The sequence below is a fragment of the Phyllostomus hastatus genome, unplaced genomic scaffold, assembly GCF_019186645.2.
Source record: "Phyllostomus hastatus isolate PE091 unplaced genomic scaffold, TTU_PhHast_1.1 phas_contig_210, whole genome shotgun sequence".
NCBI lineage: Eukaryota > Metazoa > Chordata > Mammalia > Chiroptera > Phyllostomidae > Phyllostomus > Phyllostomus hastatus.
In genome coordinates this window covers 4543295-4552672 of record NW_025333737.1, presented here as the reverse complement: position 1 = coordinate 4552672, position 9378 = coordinate 4543295, and positions in this window count along the sequence as shown.

The following is a 9378-nucleotide window of genomic DNA, read 5'->3' as shown; positions in this document are numbered from 1 at the left end:
GAGAAGTCACCTGGGGGAGGTCAGTGTTGTCTCCCACTGCGTGCGTTGTTCTTTCCGAAGTCACACTTTGCAGCAGGTCAGCACTCACAGTGCATGTGCAACACGAAATTATTATGCATTGTATACACTGTAGTGTGTGAGGGGGAGGTTGTGAGGCTGGTGTGGGTCCCACCCCTCACAACCTTGGCCCTTTTCCACAGGTGAGAACCCTGGCTGTGGGAGCTCAGGAGCCATGCGGGAGGGACAGGGGAGATGCCCGTGGGTTTGTGCACAGTCGAGTTCAGCGGGAGTTTGAATTCTGTCTGAACACAGAGCCTGTGGGAGTCCAAGTGGGACCCTGGGAGTGGGTGTGGGGAGCTGCTCTAGGGAGCCTGGCCCCTCAGTGTGGTCTCAGCGCTGTTGGCCTCGTTTTTGGTGGTTCTGTCCAGTTCCATTTCGTGAATATTTTGTTTGAGTTATTTCACCTGTGCTTTGCAGTCTCCCTTTTAATGAGAAAATGTGACCCTTGTGAAAAAGCTTGTAAGAAACCCCTTCCTTCTCCACCCTGTTCTTCCTCTTAAAATGACAAATCTGGTAAATAAGGTCATCAATTTTCATGTTTGTTTTCTTTTTAATGAGCATACCTTTCAGAATAGCATTGTGTGATTATGTTTAAATGGGAAAAACAAAGAAACAAACAAACATGATTTTGTGCAATTGACAGAAGGCTACTGCCAGCAGGATGAAACATTTCTTGGTAATGACAGTCTGGTCTGAACTTGCATAGGGCACCCCAGCCAGCAAGACATGACATCGGAACAAACAGACCAGGGTGGGACAGCTCCCAAGTGATTGGTCAGGGACAGGGTAGTTCCAGGAAGTAGAGCTGGAAAGCCGCGGGAACAAGTCCCAGAGGCTGGAGAGCCGTGGACAGAACCACCCAATGAGAGAAAAGCAGAGCAGTCGGAAGTCACCAGTTTTCAAGATACTTCCCCACAGTGTGCACTGTTTTTCCTCCAAAAACCCTGCACAGAACCCCCGGGTGGGAACTCGTCTGTGCTGCGAACAGGCCTCAGCCTGACTGCTTCCCCTATTTCTCCCAAGAGGCCCTAGATTAGCATCCAGGATTCCCCCACCCATCAGTTCCCCTTTAGAAAGCCTTGGGTAACCTAGATAACTGAGCACAGGAGTGACCCCAGGTGGGGTCACATTCTTGCACCCTAATTCCCACCAATGCACCCCTCCTTGGGCCACAATGAAGGCAGAACTCCAGGACCCTGACCCATGTCTCTCTTCCTGTAACCTTCGTGTTTAACCAGCAGGACCTGTCAATAATAAACTGGTGTTTCCCAAGCTCCGTGAGGACTGCTGCTGAGGTGCATCTTGCTGTCCTGGAAAGAACCACAAGGGCCGGTTCAGTCACCACATTGGCTCCAGTTGGGGGGACATGTGTGGGGGGCTCACCACAGGTAGGATGGGCCAAGTGATGCCCCAGGCCGTGTCCAGTAGGTGCCAGTAGGCTGAGGCCTGTGCAACCAAACAGCATGGGAGTTCCTTAAAAAGGTAAGCACAGAATTACCTCCACATGATCCAGCAATTCTGCTCTTGGATATAAACCCTACATCACTGAAAGCAGGGGCTTGAGGATATATTCATACACCATGTTTTCAGTAGCCTTGTCCTTGACTACTGCAGCTGAGAGACTGCAACAACACAAGTGCCCATCCCTGGATGATTAGATGAGCAAAATGCATATACATATGGCCCTGGCTGGTGTAGGTCAGTGGAATGAGCACGGGCTTGAGAACCAAAGGGTTGCCATTTCGATTCCCAGTCAGGGCACCTGCCTGCCCTCCCGGCTAGGGTCCCAGCTGGGGGAGCCAGAGAGGCAACCACACCCTGATGCTTCTCTCCCTGTCTCTGTCCTTCCATTCCCCACTCTCTAAAAAATAAATACATAAAATCTTTCATGAAATTGGAGCATGTGCTCTGATTTCTTCATCAGAAACTCTTAACTGGGAAACGTAGAAAGGACCAGAGTAGATCCCTTTGGAGTGGACAAAGGTGGGTGCCCAAGCTTCTTGAGTCCCTGAAGGGGCACCTCGCCCCTGCACCTGCCTGGGGGCTTCCAAACCTACTGAAGCCTCTCAGGTGTCCATTCAGGACAGGCCGGCAGTGGCCCCAGGTGTCCTCACCCATGTGCTTAGTGACATTTCTGAGCCCATCACTTACTTGTGAGGGAAACTAGATCACAGTGTCAGGGAAGGACAGCCTGCTTGAGACCTGTGACAGCCACCTGAGAGCTCTTCCAGGAAGCTGAACGTTTTCCTTGGGACAGCCTGTCACCATGTCCACACCCCCACTCAGTGCTGAGCCTGCTGGAGTGAAAGGGAATGGTGGCTCACTGCTGGGAGACTGGGCAGGACCCAGCATTTCTACTGGACACCCCACTGTCTCCCTCAAAACTGTCAGGCAAACCCTGCCTCTCTTCTCCCGGAGCCTGACTCGGCTGCACTGACTCATGACTGTGCTGAGATAACTGATGAAGTGAATTCCAGCAGAACTGGTTGACAGGGCCATCCCTCAGGAGAAGCGGACTGGCCTCTCAGTGCAGATGGAAGCATCTCTACGGACAAAGGAGACAGAGAGGGCGGGTACCCTGTTGTGACTCTTCATGGAGCAGTGGAGGCCCAGGCCTTTTGCCGGGAGCCTCTGCTCAGAAAACCAAACTGATTACACTGACGAGGGCACTGGGAGTGTTGCGTGAAAGGAGAGTGAACAGCTGTATGGACTCAACAAAAGCTTTCTTGATGTTGCAATCACATGGTTCCCTCTGGAAGGAAGAAGAACTGTTCATCTCCAATAAAAGGGGGGAAAGCACTCAGGAGGAATTTTAAAATTATTAGAGGTTGCTCAGGTGCCTTTGGAGGTGGCAGTGACGCTCCGCCTGGGGCATCAGAAAGAGGACACTGAAGCGGCTGGAGGAGGCAATCTGGCTGCACGGCAGAGAAAGAGGCTGTCAAAGGTGTCACAGGTGGGCACAGGTAACCAGGTTCTTAGTGTCGAGGACAAAGAATTGAACCAAACACACAAAGTTTATAGCATAAAGAAAGAGGGAAGATTCATTAAGCGATAGTATACTCCACAGGACATGGGAGTGGCCAACTCTGAGCAGAGATGGATCACGTGGGCTGGGGGGATTCTATTCTCATAGGGCAGAAGCTTCCTGGCTAGTCTTTGGTGGGCTTTTCCTGCGCAGGTACAAGGAGTTGGATTTCAAAGTTACTGCCCATGTGAGGTTTCCCATGACTTTCTTGATTGGCTACTGGAGAAGGGCGTCCCACAATGTTAATTCACTAAAATGCTATTATAATGAATCAGGGGTAGTGTGCAGGTGCATTGCATGTTTCAGAGTTATCCCAGAAAACAGGAACAACCAGTCTTAGGGGGTCTTTGTCATGCATGGATGTTTTTTATCCCCGCCCTGTGAGGCCTCTGGAGCTTCCTTCCTGACTATCCCGTGCCTCAAGTGCCCCCTGAGAGACATGGTTCTCACAAATCTTTTAGGGGTTGTTGAAGGGTGAAGGTCTGTCTTCCATGGCTGCTTCAGGCTTGGATAGGACAGTAGACCCTGCCAATCGAGAACCATGGAACTCTCGCCCTATTTTATCTAGAGGTTGAAGAGGAACTCCTGAGGCCACCGCAGATGCTGTATGTTGGTCAGCTTCGGCATCGCTCTCAGGGATTGGTTGTAAACCTTGGAGCATCATCAATTTGATGTGAAACTGCTTAAGTCTAGAAGATACAAATTTAACAAGTAAAGTAAGGTTCTAAAAGTAGTAAAAGCAGCCGTATTATTAAGGGCCCTAAGAAGGGTAATAACCATGTTAAGCCAGGGAACCAGGAGGTCAGAGCTTCCCTAATCCCTTGGCCCTGTTGATTATATTTATGTAGCCATTTTGCCTGTTTATATATTTTCCTTATGTTAGTTTCAACCATTCCAGAGTTATTTACATAGGTTCAGCAGGTTTTATCGATAACAGCACATACCTTGTTCTGCTAGAAGATAGTCAAGGGCAAGGCGGTTATCCATGACTACATTTGCCAATGAGTCTACTGATCTTGAAAGTCTAGCTAGAGTATCGGCAGTTTCTTTGGAGATTTCTTCTATAATCTTAGTGAGTTCCCTTAGAGTGGCCTCATGGTAGGCGAAGCCTCCCCAGGGGGCTGCAGCGGCTATAGTGGCAGCAGCTCCAGCCACTACTAGACCAAAAGCTCGTTTTTTTCTGCTGAGAGATGGACTCCCAGGACCCACGGTTATATTTATAACAGTAAGGTCTTGGGGTGCCAAGGTCCCTAAGGTACAGTCACCCCCATGTTTAGACTTGCTGAGATGTGTATAAGCAGTGGCTTCTTGAAGTTCTGAACAATCCATTAGCCAGTTATTGGGAGTCCCACATAGCCAGATGAGCCCCAGGGGTGCTGCAATAACTGTGGCATTGGTGGCGTTATGTTTGTTAAGGAGGGGGAAAGGCAGTCCTTAAAAGGGCCTAAGGTATTTCCCTGATCTTCTCCTCCTACAGGAGGTGGTAGAAATTTTGCTAATACTCCTTGAAGAAATTGGTTCAATTTCTAAGTTAACACATTTAGAAGTATCATTCGTATCTGCATTGTGAGTTTTGTCAAAGCAGCAATGAGTACTATTAGGAATACAGTTAGAATCGTAATTCGGGTAGCCCACTATATGTGACCAATTTAAAGGTTTGAAAATTTCTCCCTCAGAAAGATTCTCTAGAAAGCTGGAACTTGAAAGAGAGGCCAGGGCTTTAAATGAGTTAATGGCCCTTGTATGAGTATTATAATAACATGGGGTGCATCCTGTCGTACTGTCTCATTTAAGAGAGGTGCTGGAGTAATTAAATGGCTTTAATTCTAGTGGGGTCATACAGAAACACAAAGGAGGGTTTCACTCCCATCTGACTCTTAAAGAAAAAGAGGAACTTGTGTAATTGGCAGAGGAATTAAAAGCACTGATTAAGGATTCATTAGCTCTTGGGTAAGCTTCTATATGAGTATTATATCTGGAAGGAGTTTCCGGGTTAGGATGACATATCCAACATTGGGCCAGGTTTTCTCCTGCTGCTAAGGTTCGAGAAGCATTCACTAGAAAATTTTCATCCCATTCCATTATGCAGGGTGCAGGCGAGTACAGAATGGTTAATAGAAACAACAAAAACATTTTCATTTTAGACACTCATAGATATGACTCCACCCTGAAGGAAGTAAGCAAGACTTTATATGAAGCAGAGGACCAGTACGAATAGGAAGTTTTCAAGAAGTGCAACGATCCAGAACAATGGTGATTTTTAGCACACTGTTATTGATTATTACTTATCTTTTTAAGGCTTCCTCCTTTTGAACAGGAACCTGAGGTCCTCCAGTGGCTTGCAGGTATAGTGTGGGCTTTGGGTCTCCAGCTGGTCCTGAGTCAGATTGGGATCTGTGGGAGCTAGTTTTACCCTGGAAATATGAACAAAACTATGGACCCCTAAGAGTTTCACAGCCATAGGGGTACTCAGGGCTACCTGGTAAGGCCCTTTCCATTTAGGGTTGAGTTGGTCTGCTGGTGATCCCTCCTTCCAGGTTTTAAGGAGTACCCAGTCCCCCGGAGATATGGTAGTTTGAATATTCCCTTTTGGGGCTGGTAAAACTTTATTTCCATATTCCTGTAAAGCTTTCTGCACTTGTCCTAAGTTTATTATATACTTAATTGCTTCATGGGTCTCTGTATCAAATATTAGATCTAGAGTCAAAAAGGGCCAGGCATACAACATTTCAAATGGGCTGAGCTTAGTATTGGCCTTAGGGGAGCCCCTAATTCTCATGAGGGCTATAGGTAGCAACTTAGCCCAGTTTTCAGAAGTCTCTTGACAAAGTTTTGCTAATGTTCTTTTTAAAGTTTGATTTGCTCATTCTACCTTTCCAGAGGACTGTGGTCTCCAAGCAGAGTGAAGATAATATTTTATGCCTCGAGCTTCAGAAACTGCTTGAGTGATCCTAGAAGTGAAGGATGGCCTATTATCACTCTGTAGGGATCATGGAAGACCAAACCTGGGTATCATTTCCTTTAGGAGAGCTTTTACTACTTCTGTGGCCTTTTCTGTCCTTGTTGGAAAGGCCTCAATCCATCCAGTAAAGGTATCTACCAGGACAGTAAGTATTTGTGTCCTTTACAAGGAGGCATTTTGGTAAAATCAATCTGCCAGTCCTCTCCAGGATAGGTCCCTCTTTGCTGAATAGGTTCTATCAGCGGGGGCAGGGATGGCTTTTGCCCAAGGTTGTTATAGGCACAAAGAGTACAAGCCTGGCAAATGGTAGTAGCTATTCCCCTACCTATGAATAATTTATTAACCATTGTCATTGTAGCATCCCTTCCAATGTGGAAGGAGTCATGCAAAGCCTTTAAGAACTTCCACTGGGAGGCTTGAGGAAGGAAGAGCCTCTGGCCAATATATATCCAGGGTCCTTCATGGACACCTCCTTGCTCCAAAGCCCAAGATATTTCCTCAGCTGTATAGTTGGGCTTGATATCTGAGACATTTACAGAGGGGATAAAGCCATTTGTCTATCAATCCCTAGCACTGCTTTCTTTGCTTCTCGGTCTGCTTTCCTATTTCCCTGAGAGATATGGGACATATCCTTTTGGTGGCCTTTGCAATACATAACTGCTACTTGCTTAGGGAGCCTAACTGCTTCCAATAAATTTAAGATTTCTGGTCCATGTTTAATAGGGGAATTCTTAGTGGTGAGGAGCCCTCTTTCCTTCCATATGGCAACATGAGCACGCAGAATAAGGAAGGCATATTTGGAGTCTGTATAGATATTGACCCTTCTTTCTTGTCCTAGGATGAGAGCTCAGGTAAGGGCTATAATTTCAGCCTTTTGGCCTGAGGTTGAGGGTAGAAGGGGTTGTGCCTCAGTGGTGTTATATAAACTAACTACTGCATATCCTGCTTTCCACTGCCCATTCTATACAAAGCTGCTCCCATCAGTGAACCACTCATCACCAGGGTTTTCTAAGGGCTGGTCTAGTAAGTCAGTCCTGCTCGATTGAGTAAGACTAATAACGTCTGAGCAGGAATGGATCAAATCTGGGGATGATTCTGTAGGCATTAAGAAGGCTGGATTTAGGGTGTTACAGGCCTTTACAGTTACTTCAGGATTATCTAGAAGAAGGGCCTGATATTTGGTCAGTCTATTTCCTGTTAGCCAGAGGTGCCCTTTCATTTCTAACACCCCTTGTACCTGATGTGGAGTTAAGACTTCTAACTTCTGCCCAAGAGTTAGTTTACTAGCTTCCTAGGTTAGCATGGCTGTGGCTGCAACTGCTCTTAGACACGGAGGCCACCCAGCTGATACAGTGTCCAGTTTTTTTTTTTGAGAAATATGCAAGTGGTTGAGGTTCATTCCCTAGTCATTGGACTAAGACCCCTAACCTATTCCTTGCTTCTCTGCTATGTATAGAGAGAAAGGCTTGTTTAAGTTGGGGATGCCTGAGGCTGGGGCTTCGACTAGAGCCTGCTTGATTTTATTAAAAGCCTGATCACATTCTTTTCCCCATATAATAGGTTCAGTGTCTGGCTCCTTAGTAGCTTCATACAAAGGTTTGGCGATTAGCCCCAAGTTGGGGATCCAAATCCTACAGAATCCTGCCATTCCTAAAAAGGAGCGAAGCTGCTCTTTAGTAGCAGGTGGAGTTAATTCAGTAATGGCTTTAATTCTTTCTTGTGATAATTGCCTACACCCAGGAATCAAAATATACCCTAAATAATTTACTTTTTGTTTGGTAATCTGAGCCTTTTTCTTTGATACCCAATATCCTCTTTCAGCTAGGAAATTCAGGGTCTGGATGGTATTTTGATCAGAAGCCTCCTTGGAGGGGCTGCAGATTAGTATGGCATCTACGTATTGTAAAATGGCCCCTCCTTGTAGCTGTAAATCTCTAAGATCATTTCTAATACCCAGGAAAGACATGGGGACTGTCCTTGATCCCTTGCGGCAATACAGTCCAAGTATATTGCTGATGTATCATCGTCTTTGGATCAATCCCCTCAAAAGCAAACAAATACTGAGAGTCAGGGTGCAAATGGATGCAGAAGAAGGCATCTTTCTAATCTAATACTGAATACCACTGAGCATCATCTGGTATCTGTGAGAGCAAGGTGTAAGGGTTAGCTACTATTGGATGTAAAGGGACTACTGCTTCATTAACTAACCTTAGATCCTGGACTAGCCTGTATTCTCTTGTAGGCTTCATCACAGGTAAGATGGGAGTGTTGCAAGGACACTGACAAGGGACTGAGCCCATGTTGTATAAATTTAGTTATGATGGGCTGTAACTCCTCCAAAGCTTCTTGTTTAATAGGATACTGCTTCCTGTGAGGGTAATCTGACCTGGGTTTTAACTGGACTTTAACTGGTAATGCAGTCTTTGCTCTTCCGGGAATCCCTGACTGCCAAACTAGTGGGTTTACTACATCCAGAGCTGAACTTGGGATTTCCTCCTGATCTTGAACACTACTGATTATCATCACCTTACTTAACTCAAGTGGCACTTCAGGGAACAACAAGATGGTTCCCATTCGAGCTAAAAGATCCCAGCCTAACAGAGGAATAGGGCACTGAGGAACAATTAAAAAGGAGTGTTCGAATATTTGACTCTCAAATTGGCAAGTGATAGGGAATGTATAGAAATATGCCTTAAGATTTCCTTCGACCCCCATTACCTTAGCTGATTTGGAGGAAAGAGGTCCCGAGTAAGAGTTAAGGACAGAGTAAGTGGCCCCTGTATCAACAAGAAATTGTTGATTATCTTACCTGCCACATCTAGAGTTACCTGGGGTTCCTCGGTAGAGATGGGAATATGAGTATTCCCTGGGGCTGACCTGTTCCCCAGGCACCTTCAGTCCTCAAGAGCAGCCATGGCCTTGGGAGATGACCCCTTCCACTATGGGAATGGGGGCAGTCTACCTTCCAGTGCCAGGGATCAGAACTGAAGTTCTTGCATAGAGGACAGGGTCCCAGAGGTGGCTGAGTGCAGTTCTTTGACCAGTGTCTGGGGCGCTTGTGCTTATAACAGATCTGATCCTTTTGCCCCTGATTCTTTTGAGGCCTCCCCAAGCTCCCCTGATGGCACTACTAAGGGCTAGTGCAAGGAGCTCTGCTTCCTTCTCCCTTTCCTTCTTTCCCTGTTTTCTTTCCTCCAAATCCCTATTGTTAAAGACTGAAAAGGCTGTATCCATGAGCTGGTCTAGGGAGGTCTGTGGGCCATTTGTAATTTCTGAAGGTTTCTATAAGCATCAGGGGCAGATTGACTTATAAAACACTGTCCTATGAAGA